The 16,180-nt window shown below is 49.9% G+C and overlaps 1 protein-coding gene across 9 annotated transcripts in view; it reads left to right on the top strand.

Annotated features, from left to right (window-relative positions):
- The first annotated feature begins 4,449 nt into the window (after window positions 1-4,449).
- LOC129395249 (granulocyte-macrophage colony-stimulating factor receptor subunit alpha) overlaps window positions 4,450-16,180 on the top strand; it is a 61,550-nt gene continuing 49,819 nt past the window's right edge. For 3 of the 9 annotated variants that reach the window (XR_008622934.2, XR_008622933.2, XR_008622932.2), the window contains exon 1: window positions 4,450-12,566. The gene's annotated coding sequence lies outside the window, so the exon portion shown is untranslated. The remainder of the gene's footprint in view (window positions 12,567-16,180) is intronic. The other 6 variants (XM_057301223.2, XM_055106991.3, XM_055106988.2 and 3 more) reach the window with 5 other exon arrangements.

Raw genomic sequence — 16,180 nt, 5'->3', positions numbered from 1 at the left:
GGTAATAGGTAGATTTAAACATTTGGTGATTGGTAATTGTTTGAAATAATTTTTCTCTTTTTTTTGAGATGGAGTTTCACTCTTGTTGTCCAGGCTAGAGTGCGGTGGCATGATCTCAGCTCACTGCAACCTCTGCCTCCCGGGTTCAAATGATTCTCCTGCCTCAGCCTCCCGAATAGCTGGGATTACAGGCATGCGCCACCATGCTCGGCTAAGTTTGTATTTTTAGTAGAGACGGGGTTATTTTTGAGGTGGAGTCTCACTCTATTGCCCAGGCTGGAATGCAGTGGCATGATATCAGCTCACTGCAACCTCTGCCTCCCGGGTTCAAGCAATTCTCCTGCCTTAGCCTTCCAAGTAGCTGGGATTACAGGCGTGCGCCACCACGCCCGGCTAATTTTTGTATTTTTAGTAGAGACAGGGATTCACCATGTTGGCCAGGCTGGTCTTGAACTCCTGACCTCAGGTGATCCGCCCTCCTCAGCCTCCCAAAGTGCTGGGATTACAGACTTCAGCCACCGCGCCCGGCCTAACACAGATCTTAAGTCTGAAAAAGAAATATTTACAATTGGCTGGGTCTGGTGGCAAAAAAAAAAAATACAAAAAATACAAAAATTAGCCGGGCACGGTGGCACCTGTAATCCCAGCTACTTGGGAGGCTGAAGCAGAAGAATCACTTGAACCCGGGAAGCGGAGGTTGCAGTGAGCCGAGATCATGCTACTTCACTCCAGCCTGGAGGACAGAGCAACACTGTGTCTCAAAAAAAAAAAAAAAAAAAAAAAAGAGAAACATTTACAATCTATTCTCTCTGAAGCCTGCTCCCTGGAGGCGTCATCTGCTTGATAAAACCTTGGTCCCCAAACCCTATACCATTATAACCCAGACATTCTTTTCTATTGATAATAATTCTCGGCCAGGCACAATGGCTCACGCCCGTAATCCCAGCACTTTGGGAGGCCGAGGCGGGCGAATCACCTGAGGTTGGGAGTTCGAGACCAGCCTGACCAACATGGAGAAACCCCGTCTCTACTAAAAATACAAAATTAGCCGGGCGTGGTGGCGGGCGCCTGTAGTCCCAGCTACTAGGGAGGCTGAGGCAGGAGAATCGCTTGAACCCAGAAGGCGGAGGTTGTGGTGAACCGAGATCGCGCCATTGCACTCCAGCCTGGGCAACAGAGCGAGATTCCACCTCAAAAATAAAATAAAATAAATAGGCCGGGCGCGGTGGCTCACACCTGTAATCCAAACACTTTGGGAGGCCGAGGCGGGCAGATCACAAGGTCAGGAGATCGAGACCATCCTGGCTAACACGGTGAAACCCCGTCTCTACTAAAAATACAAAAAATTAGCTGGGCGTGGTGGCGGGCGCCTGTAGTCCCAGCTACTCGGGAGGTTGAGGCAGGAGAATGGCGTGAACCCGGGAGGCGGAGCTTGCAGTGAGCCGAGATCGTGCCACTGCACTCCAGCCTGGGCCACAGAGCGAGACTCCGTCTAAAATAAATAAATAAATAAAAATAGGACTCTGATTTTCCCTCCCCTTTTCTGTGTAAAAACTGGCCGTAAGGAAATTCCATGACCTCCCTTGTTTGTCTGAAGATCCTAAGATTTCCATTCCAGAGAGGAACAGGAATTCCGTTCTTTTCTTCTGCCCCACACCCAGAAGAAAAGGAGCTCTGCTGAGAGACACCAAGAAGAATCTAGAAAGACAGGCCTGGCTGGATTTCCTCACTCATTCATTAGCCTTAGATCAGACCTTTTTCCACCAATTCTGTTTCTACACAGCTGTCCAGACTGTGTTAAACCTAAGCTTAAAAACGAACAGTTTCACGCCTGGCACGGTGGCTCACGCCTGTCATCCCAGCACTTTGGGAGGCCGAGGCGGGTGGATCACGAGGTCAAGAGATCGAGACCAGCCTGGCCAACATGGTGAAACCCTGTCTCTACTAAAAATACAAAAAATGAGCCTGGCATGGTGGCGGGCACCTGTAATCCCAGCTACTCGGGAGGCTGAGGCAGGAGAATCGCTTGAACCTGGCAGGTGGAGGTTGCGGTGAGCTGAGATCAAACCACTGTCCTCCGACCTGGGTGACAGAGTGAGACTCAGTCTCAAAAAAAAGAATGTGCCAAGATCATGTATCACTCTGGGGTTTTTCTGCAGACAGATCATTTGGGCCCAGGAGTTCGAGACCAGTCTGGGCAACATAGTGAGACCTCGTGTGTACAGATAAGTTTTTTAATAAAATTCCCCGGGCACGGTGATCCCAGCCTGTCATCCCAGCACTTTGTGAGGCCAAGACAGGCGGATCACGTGATGTAGGAGGTCGAGACCATCCTGGCCAACACGGTGAAACCCTGTCTCTACTAAAAATACAAAAAATTAGCCAGGCGTGGTGGAGGGCGCCTGTAGTCCCAGCTACTTAGGAGGCTGAGGCAGGAGAATGGCGTGAACCCAGGAGGCAGAGCTTGCAGTGAGCTGAGATCGCGCCACCACACTCCAGCCTGGGAGACAGCGAGACTCCGTCTCAAAAAAAAAAAAAAAAAATTGCCTGGACACCTTGATCCCAGCCGGTCATCCCAGCACTTTGCGAGGCCAAGACAGGCGGATCACATGAGGTAGGAGTTCGAGACCAGCCTGGCCAACAGGGTGCAACCCCGTCTCTACTAAAAATACAAAAATTAGCTGGGCATGGTGCTGCATGCCTGTAATCCCAGCTACTTAGGAGGCTGAGGTATGAGAATCACTTGAATCCGGAAGCAGAGATTGCAGTGTGTTGAGATCACACCACTGTACTCCATCCTGGGGGACAGAGTGAGACCCTGTCTCAAAAAAAAAAAAAAAAAAAAAAAAAAACAGAAAAAAAAACAAGAGAAAAGAAGAGAAAAAACAGAGGTTTATAGCATCTCCACAGGCTCCTGTTATCACTAATGTAAACCACAAATAAAATTTGAATGCTTGCTCAACCATCTGAATGGATCCCTTCCCTCAGCTAAGGACATTTGAAAGTTAAGGCCGGGCGCGGTGGCTCACGCCTGTAATCCCAGCACTTTGGGAGGCCGAGGCGGGAGGATCACCTGAGGTCAAGAGATCAAGACCAGCCTGGCCAGTATAGTCAAACCCTGTCACTACTAAAAATACAAAAAATTAGGTGGGCGTGGGGGCAGGTGCCTGTAATCACGGCTACTCAAGAGGCTGAGGCAGGAGAATGGAGTGAACCCAGGAGGCAGAGCTTGCAGTGAGCCAAGATCGCGCCACTGCACTCCAGCCTGGGTGACAGAGTGAGACTCTGTCTCAAAAAAAAAAAGTTAACCTGAAAGTCTAGTTCAGGCCGTCATGGAAAGTGGAGCCGGACATGCCTCATTACAGCCTCCTGCCTTTAGAATTCAGGCACAGCTGAGCAGCATTCACGTGAAAACCAAGATCATAAGATTCACAAAACAGGCCGGCACAGTGGCTCATGCCTGTAATCCCAGCACTTTGGGAGGCAGAGGCAGGCGGATCACCTGAGGTCCGGAGTTCGAGACCAGCCTGGCTAACACGGTGAGACCACCCCCGCCGCCGCCCCATCTCTACTAAAAATACAAAAAAAAAAATATTAGTCAGGCGTGATGGCAGGTGCCTGTGATCCCAGCTACTTGGGAGGCTGAGGCAGGAGAATCGCTTGAACCCGGGAGGCGGAGGTTGCAGTGAGCCGACATTGCACCATTGCACTCCAGCCTGGGCAACAGAGAGAGAGTCCATCTCAAAAAACAAAACAAAACAAAAAAAACCGGTAGCTAATAAGTAGCCTCTGAAAAGGACATCAGTTTCGGAGTTTTTGGCCCAAACCTGGGAGAATAATAAGACGTGGGGAATTCTTTCTGTGGGCAGAAGAGCATGCAGAGCGGGAAACCCAGTCTCCGTTTCTTGGAAAGCCTGTTTCTCATCTGTTCTCAGAACCTTTCTCTCAGCCGCTAACCTTTAGGATAAACTGCCAGACAAGGGACATTTGAAATCCCGCAGCTCACAGCTGCCAGGTAATCCTCGGTCCTAGAGAAGTAGAAACCGACCCCTCTGGGCCATGGGATTTTGGTTCTGGAAGGTCTGTGGGCTCCAGAGGAATGAGGGTTTTTTGGTTTTTGGTTTTTGTTATGAGACGGAGTTTCACTCTTGTCACCCAGGCTGGAGTGCAGTGGCACGATCTCGACTCACTGCAACCTCCGCCTCCCAGGTTCAAGAGATTCTCCTGCCTCAGCGTCCCAAGTTTCTGGGAGTACAGGTGCCTGCCACCACGCCTGGCTAATTTTTCTTTCTTTTTTTTGTTTCTGTATTTTTAGTAGAGACAGGGTTTTGCCACGTTGGCCAGCCTGGTCTCGAACTCCTGACCTCAAGTGATCCACCCGTCTCGGCCTCCCAAAGTGCTGGGATTACAGGCGTGAGCCACTGCGCCCGGTCAGAAACAGTTTTTTCTTTTGTTTTGTTTTTATGTTTTCAGATGGAGCTTCACTCTTGTTGCCCAGGCTGGAATGCAGTGGCACAATCTCGGCTCACTGCAACCTCTGCCTCCCAGGTTCAAGAGACTCTGCTGCCCCAGCCTCCTGAGTTTCTAGGAGTACAGCTGCCTGCCCCCACGCCCGGCTAATTTTTCTTTTTTGTTTTTGTATTTTTAGTAGAGACATGCTTTCACCATATTGGCCAGCCTGGTCTTGAACTCCTGACCTCAAGTGATCCACCCCTCTCGGCCTCCCAAAGTGCTGGGATTACAGGCGTGAGCCACTGTGCCCGGTCAGCAAGATTTTTTTTGTTGTTTTTTTTTTGTTTTATGTTTTGAGACGGAGTTTCACTCTCCTCACCCAGGCTGGAGTGTAGTGGCACGATCTCAGCTCACTGCAACCTCCACTCCCGGGTTCAAGTGATTCCCCTGCCTCAGCCTCCCGAGTAGCTGGGATTACAGGTGCCCGCCACCACGCCCGACTAATTTTTTTCGGGGTTTTTTTTTTTTTGAGACGAAGTTTCGCTCTTGTTGCCCAGGCTGGAGTGCAGTGGCACGATCTCGGCTCACCGCCACCTCCGCCTCCTGGGTTCAAGCGATTCTCCTGCCCCAGCCTCCCGAGTAGCTGGGATTACAGGTGCCCACCACCACACTCGGCTGATTTTTGTATTTTTAGTAGAGACAGGGTTTCTCCCTGTGGGTCAGGCTGGTCTCGAACTCCTGACCTCAGGTGATCCGCTCCCCTCGGCCTCCCAAAGTGCTGGGATGACAGGGTAAGCCATTGCACCCAGCCTTTTTTTGATGTTTTTAGTAGAGATGGTGTTTCCCCATGTTGGCTAGGCTGGTCTCGAGCTCCTGACCTCAACTGATCCACCTGTCTCGGCCTCCCAAAGTGCTGGGATTACAGGTGTGAGTCAATGAGCCTGGTCAGCAAGAGATTGTTTTTGTTTTGTTTTGTTTTGTTTTATGTTTTGAGATGGAGTTTCACTCTTGTCGTCCAGGCTGGAGTGCAGTGGCATGAACTCAGCTCACTGCAACCTCCACCTCCTGGGTTCAGGTGATTCGCCTGCCTCAGCCTCCCGAGTAGCTGGGATTACAGGCGCCCGCCATCACGCCCAGCTAATATTTCTTTGGTGTGTTTAGTAAGAGATGGTGTTTCACCATGTTGGCCAGGCTGGTCTTGAACTCCTGACCTCGTGATCTGCCCGCCTCAACCTCCCAAAGTGCTGGGATTACAGGCGTGAGCCAGCGAGCCCGGCCCAGAAGCATGAGCTTTTTGTCATGGAGAATTTCCAGTTGGGAAGGAGTTATCTGGACAGGATCATTCTGATCACGGTGCCCCAGGGAGACCCCTGTGAGGGCCGCTTTCTGTCACGTAGAGAACAAAGAACAGCCTGAATGAGAAGCTCTCTGGCAGCATCATGAATGCTCCCAACCCGACAGAGGGCAGGTGCTCTGCAGACCCCTCCCCTCAGCTGAATGGTTTCTCCCTGGGGAAGCTGAGCCCCTCTCCTTGCCCCTTAATCCCATTCCCCTGAGAGCAGAGCTTCTATTTCTTTTTTTTCTTTTCTTTTCTTTTCTCTTTTCTTTTCTTTCTTTCTTTTTTTTTTTTTTTTTTTTTTTTTTTTTTTGAGACAAAGTCTCTCGCTCCTGTCCCCCAGGCTGGAGTGCAATGGCGCGATCTCGGCTCACTGCAACCTCTGTCTCCCGGGTTCAAGCAATTCTCCTGCCTCAGCCCCCTGAATAGCTGGGATGACAGGCGTCTGCCACCATGCCCGGCTAATTTTTCTATTTTTAGTAGAGACAGGGTTTCACTATGTTGGCCATGCTGGTCTCTAACTCCTCTGACCTCAGGTGATCCTCCCGCCTCCACCTCCCAAAGTGCTGGGATGACAGGCGTGAGCCACCGTGGCCAGCCCAGAACTTTTATTTCTTATCTCTGCATTCCCCCAACTCAACTTTCTCCCCAGCTCCCCTGCTCCCCTACCCCACCTCCTCCCCAACCCATCTCCTCCTTCACCTGCTTCTAGCCCCTTCCAGGAAAGCTGATGTCCCTTGTGAAAGAAAAATAAATCGCCTGGCACGGTGGCTCATGCCTGTAATCCCAGCACTTTGGGAGGCCGAGGCGGGCGGATCACGAGGTCAGGAGATCGAGACCATCCTGGCTAACACGGTGAAACCCCGTCTCTACTAAAAATACAAAAAATTAGCCGGGCGTGGTGGCGGGCGCCTGTAGTCCCAGCTACTCGGGAGGCTGAGGCAGGAGAATGGTGTGAACCCAGGAGGTGGAGCTTGCAGTGAGCCCAGATCGCACCACTGCACTCCAGCCTGGGCGAGAAGAAAGAAAAATAAATCTCTGGGCCCCGCTGGGAACTGCTTAGAGCCTCTCCCTCTCATTGTATTCAAAGTGACGTCTCTGCTCACTGAGATAGATGCATATCTAATTGCCTCCTTTAGAGAGGCTAATCAGAAACTCAAAAGAATGCAGCCATTTGGGAGGCAGACAGGGGCGGATCACCTGAGGTCAGGGGTGTGAGCCACTGCCCCTGGCCCATCTTGCTTATGTTAATTGATTTCTTATGTATCCCTAGAATGTATAAAACCCAACTGTGAGGCCGGATGCGGTGACTCGCCTGTAATCCCAGCACTTTGGGAGGCCGAGGCGAGCAGATCGCCTGAGGTCAGGAGTTCGAGACCAGCCTGACCAACATGGAGAAACCCCGTCTCTATTAAAAATACAAAATTAGCCGGGCATGGTGGCGCACACGTGTAATCCCAGCTACTCAGGAGGCTGAGGTAGGAGAATCGCGTGAACCCGGGAGGCGGAGGTTGCAGTGAGCCGAGATTGCACCATTGCACTCCAGCCTGGGCCACAAGAGTGAAACTCCATCTCAAAGCAAACAAAGAAACAAACAAAAAACAAATCGCACTGTGCTCTGAGCCCCTTATGCACCTGTCACGGCTCTACATCCTTAGCTCTGGCTAAACAACTTCCTAAACTGACTGAGACCTGTCTCAGTTATTCGACGTTCATGCTGGATACACGCTGGTTGGGTGAGACATCATTGTCCCGTGACAAGCTCCCAACCTTGGCAAAATCAACTTTCTAAATTCACTGAGTCCTGTCTCAGATTTGCCGGGTTCACACGCATGTAGGGGCAGCAGCTTCCTATTCCTGGTTCCCTACAGAACCCAGCGCTTGCGGCTAAAACCGCCTTTGCAAAATGCTAACTGAGGAAATTATGAGGGGGAAAGAGGCCAGACCTAACTGACTCTGTCTTGCTTTGAACGTTGAAGCTGTCCTTGTTATTCCCTGGGCGTAGGCCGAACTAACTTTGAGAAGAAATTCAGGCCGGGCGAGGTAGCTCATACCTGTAATCCCAGCACTTTGGGAGGCCGAGACGGGCGGATCACAAGGTCAGGAGATCGAGACCAGCCTGGCTAACACGGTGAAACCCCGTCTCTACTAAAAATAGAAAAAATTAGCCGGGTGTGGTAGCGGGCACCTGCAGTCCCAGCTACTCGGGAGGCTGAGGCAGGAGAATGGCATGAACCCAGGAGGTGGAGCTTGCAGTGAGCCGAGATCGCGCCACTGCACTCCAGCCTGGGCGACAGAGCGAGACTCCTTCTCAAAATTAAAAAAAAAAAAAAAAGAGAGAAGAAATTCAGTTCGTGGTGTAATTCTGAAACAAAATGGAAAACAGCCCCTTTCCCTAAGAGCTAAGGTCCAGTCTGCCTTCAGAGGACTCACAAATTAGCTACAAAATTAGAAATTACAGTTTAGGGCTCCTGCAGGAGTATGTCACTGTTGTAAAACTAAGATCGATGCTTGAGATGTTTTGCAGAGCCTGCATTTGGCGGATAAGCTGACACCACCTAGACTGGCCATCTGGCTCAACCAGTTCTGCCATCCCATCCAGGAACAGAAAACAACAAGAAAAACTCACTTCAGGCCGGGGTGCAGTGGCTCATGCCTGTAATCCTAGCACTTTGGGAGGCCGAGGCAGGCGGATCACAAGGTCAGGAGATAGAGACCAGCCTGGCTAACATGGTGAAACCCCGTCTCTACTAAAAATACAAAAACTTAGCCAGGTGTGGTGGCGGGTGCCTGTAATCCCAGCTACTCGGGAGGCTGAGGTAGGAGAATCGCATGAACCCGGGAGGCGGAGATTGCAGTGAGCCGAGATTGCACCATTGCACTCCAGCCTGGGAGAGAGTGCAAAACTCCATCTAAAAAGAAAAGAAAAGAAAAATGCTTAAGGTGCTTTGTGAGGGTCTGATATACAATTGAATGGATCTGGCCCTAAGCGCGGAGTGAGCCGTGAGATACGAGCCATTATATCGCGTTGTGCATCTGGTCAGCCATCTGGTTGAACTCTTGGGAATTTAAAGTTCTCCACATTGATGATGAAACTCAGAAACAAGGTGTGAGCCATTGACAAGAAGAAGTATAACAGTGCCAGTTCCAGCAGCCTTGGTGAACCGTCTGGTTGAGCTCTTGGGAAGATAAACTTCTCTACATCAATGTCAAAAGGAAGATATGGGCCTTTGACAAGAAGATGCACCGTGGTGCCAGTTCCAGCAGCCTGGGTGAGCCATCTGGTTGAGCTCTTGGGAAGATAAACTTCTCTACATCAATGTCAACAAGAAGATATGAGCCTTTGACAAAAAGATCCACCATAATGCCCAGTTCCAGCAGCCTGGGTGAACCATCTGGTTGAATTCTTGGGAAGATAAACTTCTTTACATTGATGTCAACAACAGGGCATGACTCATTAAAGACAAAAAGGCCCATTATTGTGCCCACTTCCAGCAGCCTTGGTGAGTCATCTGATTTGGCTCTTGGAAAGACAAACTTCTCTACATGAATGGTGAAAGTCAGAAACAGGGTATGAGCCATTGACAAGCAGACCCACTATAGTTTGCAGTTTGGGCCTTGGTAAGCCATCTGGTTGAACTCTTGGAAAGTTAAATTTCTCTACATCGATGTCAGCAACAAAGTATGAGCCATTCACAAGAAGATCCACCATGGTGGCCAGTTCCAGCAGCCTTCGTGAGCCACGTGCTTGAGCTCTTGGGAAGATAACCTTCTCTACATCAATTCTGGAGAGAGGCAGCATGCTACAGTTTGGGTACGGTTTGTTTGGTCCTGCCAGGTTTCATGTTGAAATTTGACCCCCTGTGTGGTAGGTGGGGCCTGGTGGGAGATGTTTAAACCATGTGGGTGAATCCCGTATGAATGGCTTGGTCCTGCCCCCAGAGTCATGAGTGAGTTCTCATTCTCAGTTTCCTGGAGAGCTGGTTGTTGAAAAGACCCTGGCACCTCCCCTCCTCTCTCTTGCTTCCTTTCTGCCCATGTGGTCTCTCCACACACAATGTCTTCCCTTCACTTTCTGTCATGACTGGAAGCAGCGTGACGTCCTCACCACAAGCAGGTCCAAACACCACGCTTCCTGGACAACCTGGAGAACCACTATGAGCCGAATAAATAATCTCTTTTTTTTTTTTACCTTTTTTTTTTTAATTTTATTATTATTATACTTTAAGTTCTAGGGTACGTGTGCACAACATGCAGCTTTGTTACATATGTATACATGTGCCATGCTGGTGTGCTGCACCCATTAACTCGTCATTTAACATTAGGTATATCTCCTAATGCTACCCCTCCCCCTCTCTCCCCACCTCACAACAGGCCCCAGTGTGTGATGTTCCCCTTCCTGTGTCCATGTGTTCTCATTGTTCAGTTCCCACCTATGAGTGAGAACATGCGGTGTTTGGTTTTTTGTCCTTGCGATAGTTTGCTGAGAAAGATGGTTTCCAGCTTCAACCCTGTCCCTACAAAGGACATGAACTCATCATTTTTGATGGCTGCATAGTATTCCATGGTGTCTATGTGCCACATTTTCTTAATCCAGTCTATCGTTGTTGGACATTTAGGTTGGTTCCAAGTCTTTGCTATTGTGAATAGTGCCATTATAAACATATGTGTGCATGTGTCTTTATAGCAGCATGATTTATAATCTTTTTTTTTTTTGAGACACAGTCTCGCTCTGTCGCCGGGCTGCAGTGCAGTGGCACCATCTCGGCTCACTGCAAGCTCCACCTCCCGGGTTCAATTGATTCTCCTGCCTCAGCTTCCCAAGTAGCTGGGACTACAGGTGCACGCCACCACGCCCAGCTAATTTTTGTGTTTTTAGTAGAGATGGGGTTTCACCATGTTGGCCAGGCTGGTCTTGATCTCTTGACCTCATGATCCGCCTGCCTCGGTCTCCCAAAGTGCTGGGATTACAGGCGTGAGCCACCGCGCCCAGCCGATGATTTCTTCTTTATCAATTACCCAACCTCAGGTATTCGTTTACAGCAACATGAATGGACTTAGACAGCTCCTGCAGGAATGGGGAGGCTAAGACGGTAGAGGTGCAGCCTGGTCAGCCATCTTTCACCTTTGCTGATGTTGCTATCCAGGTGTTTTCCATTGCATGTGCATGACGCCCTATGCTTTGTTTAGGCGCCAACTGTTTGTATCGTAACACATGTCCAGTCTGCTTGGTTCTTTTTTTTGAGACGGAGTTTTGCTCTTGTTGCCCCGGCTGGAGGGCAATGGCACCATCTCAGCTCACTGCAACCTCCATCTCCTGGGTTCAAGGGATTCTCCTGCCTCAGCCTCCTGAGTAGCTGGGATTACAGGCACTCGCCACCACGCCCGGCTAATTTTTGTATTTTTTTTTTTTTTAGTGAGCCACTGCCCCTGGCCTGCTTGGTGTTTCTTATGATTTTGTAGACAGCACAAAAGGCATCTGTATTTGTGTGTGTGCAAGTGTGTGTGCAGGTGTGTGTGTGCCAATATGCTTGTTTGTGCAGAGGCATGTGCAGATGTGTGTGTAGTTGTGTGTATGGATAGGTACACTGTGTGCAGGTGTGTGGGGATGTGTGTGTGCAGGTCTGTGTATGCAGACATGCATGTGTATGGAGGTGTGTGTGTGTACAGACGTGCGTGTAGGTGTGTGTGCATGTGTGTGTGCAGATGTGTGTGTAGTTGTGTGTATGCACATGTGCATTGTGTGCAGGTGTGTGGGGATGTGTGTGTGCAGGTCTGTGTGTGCAGACATGCTTGTGTATGGAGGTGTGTGTGTGTACAGATGTGTGTGCAGGTGTGTGTGCAGATGTGTGTGTAGTTGTGTGTATGCACATGTGCATTGTGTGCAGGTGTGTGGGGATGTGTGTGTGCAGGTCTGTGTGTGCAGACATGCATGTGTATGGAGGTGTGTGTGTACAGATGTGTGTGCAGGTGTGTGTGCAGATGTGTGTGTAGTTGTGTGTATGCACATGTGCATTGTGTGTAGGTGTGTGGGGATGTGTGTGCACGTCTGTGTGTGCAGATATGCGTGTGCGTGCAGGAGATTGGGGATGTGTGAGTGTGCAGGTCTGTGTGTGCAGATGTGTGTGCAGACATGTATGTGTGTGCAGGTGTGTGTGCAGGACTGTGCCAGTGTGCTTGTTTGTGCAGATGTGTGTGTAGCTGTGTGTATGCCCATGTGCACTGTGTGCAGGTGTGTGGGGATGTGTGTGTGCAGGTCTGTGTGTGCAGTTGTGTGTGCAGACATGCATGTCTGTGCAGGTGTGTGTGCAGATGTGTGTGTAGCTGTGTGTACACCCGTGCGCACTGTGTGCAGGTGTGTGGGGATATGTGTGTGCAGGTCTGTGTGTGCAGATGTGTGTGCAAACATGCACGCGCGTGCAAGCATGTGTGCAGGAGTGTGTGTACACGTGTGTGCAGGCGTGTGGGGATGTGTGCGTGTGCAGGTCTCCGTGTGCAGATATGTGTGCAGACATACGTGTGTGCAGGTGTGTGTGTGTAGATGTGTGTGGGACTCACACTTGAGCTGTTCCACGGGCCAGTCTTTGGAGCCGAGGTCAGGAGCCAATGAACTCACGGAGCAGTTACAGGTTTCCCAATCCTATGAAATGAGGAAGCTGGGGAGGGAGGGGCAGGGAGGCTATGATGACACAGAGGAACTCTGAAAGGAGCTACTGAGAAGCGGGAGTCTCCGAGAGAAGAAAGGCAGGTGGAAGGAGAGGAAGCGGATGCCGTGGGGGTAAGCTAAGTTCTTTCCTTCTGGGGTCTTTGAGCATGTCGAGTCACCCGGGTACATGTTTCTGCTGTGTCTGTCGATAGAAAAGAAAGAGACTGAACTATAACATAAGATTTCAAACGTTGACTCGAGCCGAAGTGGGGACAGCGGCCCAGAAGACTGAGAGCCAAGGAACCTTGCATATGAGTTGTCTTCTGCCTTTGTTATATGCAGGTTTTTAAAGCAAAATTAAAAAAATAAAATAAAATAAAAAGAGGGAGGTGTTGCTGGAGGACAGGGAGGGGCTTCTGTGAAGCTGCTGGGAATTCTCGTTGGTTTACAGAAAAAACAATTGATTAATGATTGGCTGTACATTGCTAAGCTACAGGGCGTTGGGGTGTAGTATCTAGCACGGAATTATTACGTGAATTCATAGCTATCTGTGGCATCCGGAAGCCGTTTCGAGAGATGAACGCGGCCGGGCGTGGTGGCTCACGCCTGTAATCCCAACACTTTGGGAGACTGAGGCGGGCGGATCATCTGAGGTCAGGAGTTCGAGACCAGCCTGGCCAACATGGAGAAACCCCGTCTCTACTAAAAATACAAAATTAGCCGGGCATGGTGGTGGCAAGCACCTGTAATCCCAGCTACTCAGGAGACTGAGGCAGGAGAATCGTTTGAACCCGGGAGGCAGACCTTGCAGTGAGCTGAGATTGCACCACTGCACTCCAGCCTGGGCAACAAGAGCGAGACTCTATCTCAAAAAAAAAAAAAAAAAAAGAGAGAGGAAAAGAGATGAACGCAGAGCTGAAAGGGGGAGGGAGTGTGATGGTGTTACTGGTTACTAGAAAGGGGTCCTGATCCAGACTCCAAGAAAGGGTTCTGGGATCTTGCCCAAGAAAGAACTGGAGGCAAGTTCACATTGCAAACTGAAAGCAAGCTTATTAAGATAGTAAAGGGGGGCCGGGCACGGTGGCTCATGCCTGTAATCCCAACACTTTTGGAGGCTGAGGCGGGCGGATCACCTGAGCTCAGGAGTTCGAGATCAGCTTGGCCAACATGGCAAAACCACACCTTTATTAAAAATAGAAAAAATTAGCTAGGTGTGGCAGTGTGTGCCTGTAATCCCAGCTACTCGGGAGGCTGAGGCAGAAGAATCGCTTGAACCTGGGAGGTGGAGGTTGCAGTGAGCCCAGATCGCACCATTGCACTCCAGCCTGGGCAACAAGAGCAAAACTCTGTCCCCAAAAAAAGATAACTAAAAGAAAAAAATCGTGGGGAGAGATGCTCCACTACAAGGGTGTCTGATAAAGGATTCATCTTTGTCATGACTATCTTTTGCAGTAATCAATATTGTATATATACATATTATATATATTTTATTATTATTATTATTTTGAGATCATCTGGCTGTGTCACCCAGGCTGGAGGGCAGTGGTGCAATCACAGCTGACTGCTGTCTTGAATTCCTGGGCTCAAGCAATCCTCCCATCTCTGCCTCCCCAGTAGCTGGGTCAAAGGCAAATGCCACCATTCCTGGCAAATATTTGTATTTTTGTAGGGACGAGGGTTTCACTGTGTTTCCCGGGCTGGTCTTGAACTCCTAGACTCAATCTGTCTTCCTGCCTCAGCCTCCCAAAGTGGTGGGATGACAGGTGTGGGCCACCGCGCCTGGCCCAATATTATCATTTTTAAAGCAAAACGGATTCTCACACTAGGAAAGCTTTTGTTCTGAAGATATCAACACATCAGGAGGTTTCTGTGTCTGTTCAGTCCTGGGTCTGTCTAGTAAACAGTATCGATCTGTTCACATATCTTGCGTCGTCGGGAATGTCTGACCTCCAGGGAATGCTGCCCAGCCTGTCCCAGCCTCCTTGTTCCCAGCCCCTATTCAAGATGGAGTCCCTCTAAGCCAGGCGTGGTGTAATCCCAGGACTTTGGGAGGCCGAGGTGGGCGGATCACCTAAGGTCAGGAGTTCGAGACCAGCCTGGCCAACATGGAGAAACCCCATCTCTACTAAAAATACCCAAAATTAGCCGGGGCGTGGTGGCGGGCGCCTGTAATCCCAGCTACTTGGGAGGCTGAGGCAGGAGAATCGCATGAACCCGGGAGGCGGAGGTTGCAGTGAGCTGAGATCGCACCATTGCACTCCAGCCTGGGTGACAGAGTGAGACTCTGTCTCAAAATAAATAAATAAATAAATGGAACATTTAAGGCTGGGCGTGGTGGCGCACGCCCGTAATCCCAATATTTTGGAAGGCTGAGGTGACAGAGGATTGCTTGAGGCCACAGCAATTCCAGACCAGCCCGGGCAACATCGTAAGATTCCCCCATCCCTCGTGTATACAAAACAGATTAAGTTATTACAAATTTTAAGAAAGACAGAAATGAGGCATCTTAAGTTACCACCCAGATTGGGGTACTAAGAGTCTGGATTTGGACAGCTTGTTGCACGTTTTATAGGTGTGCGAAATCACATTTCACTCTTTTTGTTGAGACAGAGTCTCGTGCTGTCGCCCAGGCTGGAGGGCAGTGGCGCGATCTCTGCTCACGGCAACCTCCGCCTCCCGGGTTCAAGCGATTCTCCTGCCTCAGCCTCCTGAGTAGCTGGGATTACAGGCACCTGCCACCACACCCAGCTAATTTTTGTATTTTTTTTTTTTTTTTTTTTTTTTTTTTTTTTTGGAGACAACGTCTTACTCTGTCGCCCAGGCTGGAGTGCAATGGCGCGATCTCCGCTCACTGCAACCTCCACCTCCCGGGTTCAAGCAATTCTCCTGCATTAGCCTCCTGAGTAGCTGGGATTACAGGCACGTGCCACCATGCCCAGCTAATTTTTGTATTTATTTATTTATTTTTTTGGAGACAGCGTCTTGCTCTGTCGCCCAGGCTGGAGTGCAGTGGCGCGATCTCGGCTCACTGTAACCTCCGCCTCCCGGGTTCAAGTGATTCTCCTGCCTCAGCCTCCTGAGTAGCTGGGATTACAGGTGCCCACCACCACACCCAGCTAATTTTTGTATTTTTAGTAGGGATGGTGTTTCACCATGTTGGCCAGGCTGGTCTGGAACTCCTGACTTCAAATGATCCGCTCACCTTGGCCTCCTAAAGGGCTGGGATTACAGACATGAACCACCGAACCCGGCCGGATTTCACTCTTTAGATTTTTGGTTTAAACTCGAGAAACTCTTCTCGAGGGCTGAAAGCTCTTGGTCCCCTATAGGTTTGCTGTAGATGACAGACATGAGGCAGATTGATTAATAAGAGAAAAGACATGCACTTTATTTTTCTTTTTTTTTTTTGAGACGGAGTCTCGCTCTGTCACCGAGGCTGGAGTGCAGTGGCATGATCTCGGCTCACTGCAACCTCCACCTTCCAGGTTCAACTGATTCTCCTGCCTCAGCCTCTCCAGTAGCTGGGATTACAGGCATGTGCTGCCATGCCTGGCTAATTTTTCTATTTTTAGTAGAGACAGGGTTGTTCCATATTGGTCAGGCTGGTCTCGAACACCTGACCTCAGGTGATCCGCCTCCCTCGGCCTCCCAGTGTGCTAGGATTAGAGGCGTGAACCACTGTACCCAGCCAGATTTACACATTGATAGAATGTGCATACACCAGATTCTTCAGAATGAGGACTCCA

Source organism: Pan paniscus, chromosome Y (assembly GCF_029289425.2).
Source record: "Pan paniscus chromosome Y, NHGRI_mPanPan1-v2.0_pri, whole genome shotgun sequence".
Taxonomy (NCBI): domain Eukaryota; kingdom Metazoa; phylum Chordata; class Mammalia; order Primates; family Hominidae; genus Pan; species Pan paniscus.
Note: the sequence above shows the minus strand (reverse complement) of the source record. Positions and strands in the feature narration are given on the sequence as shown.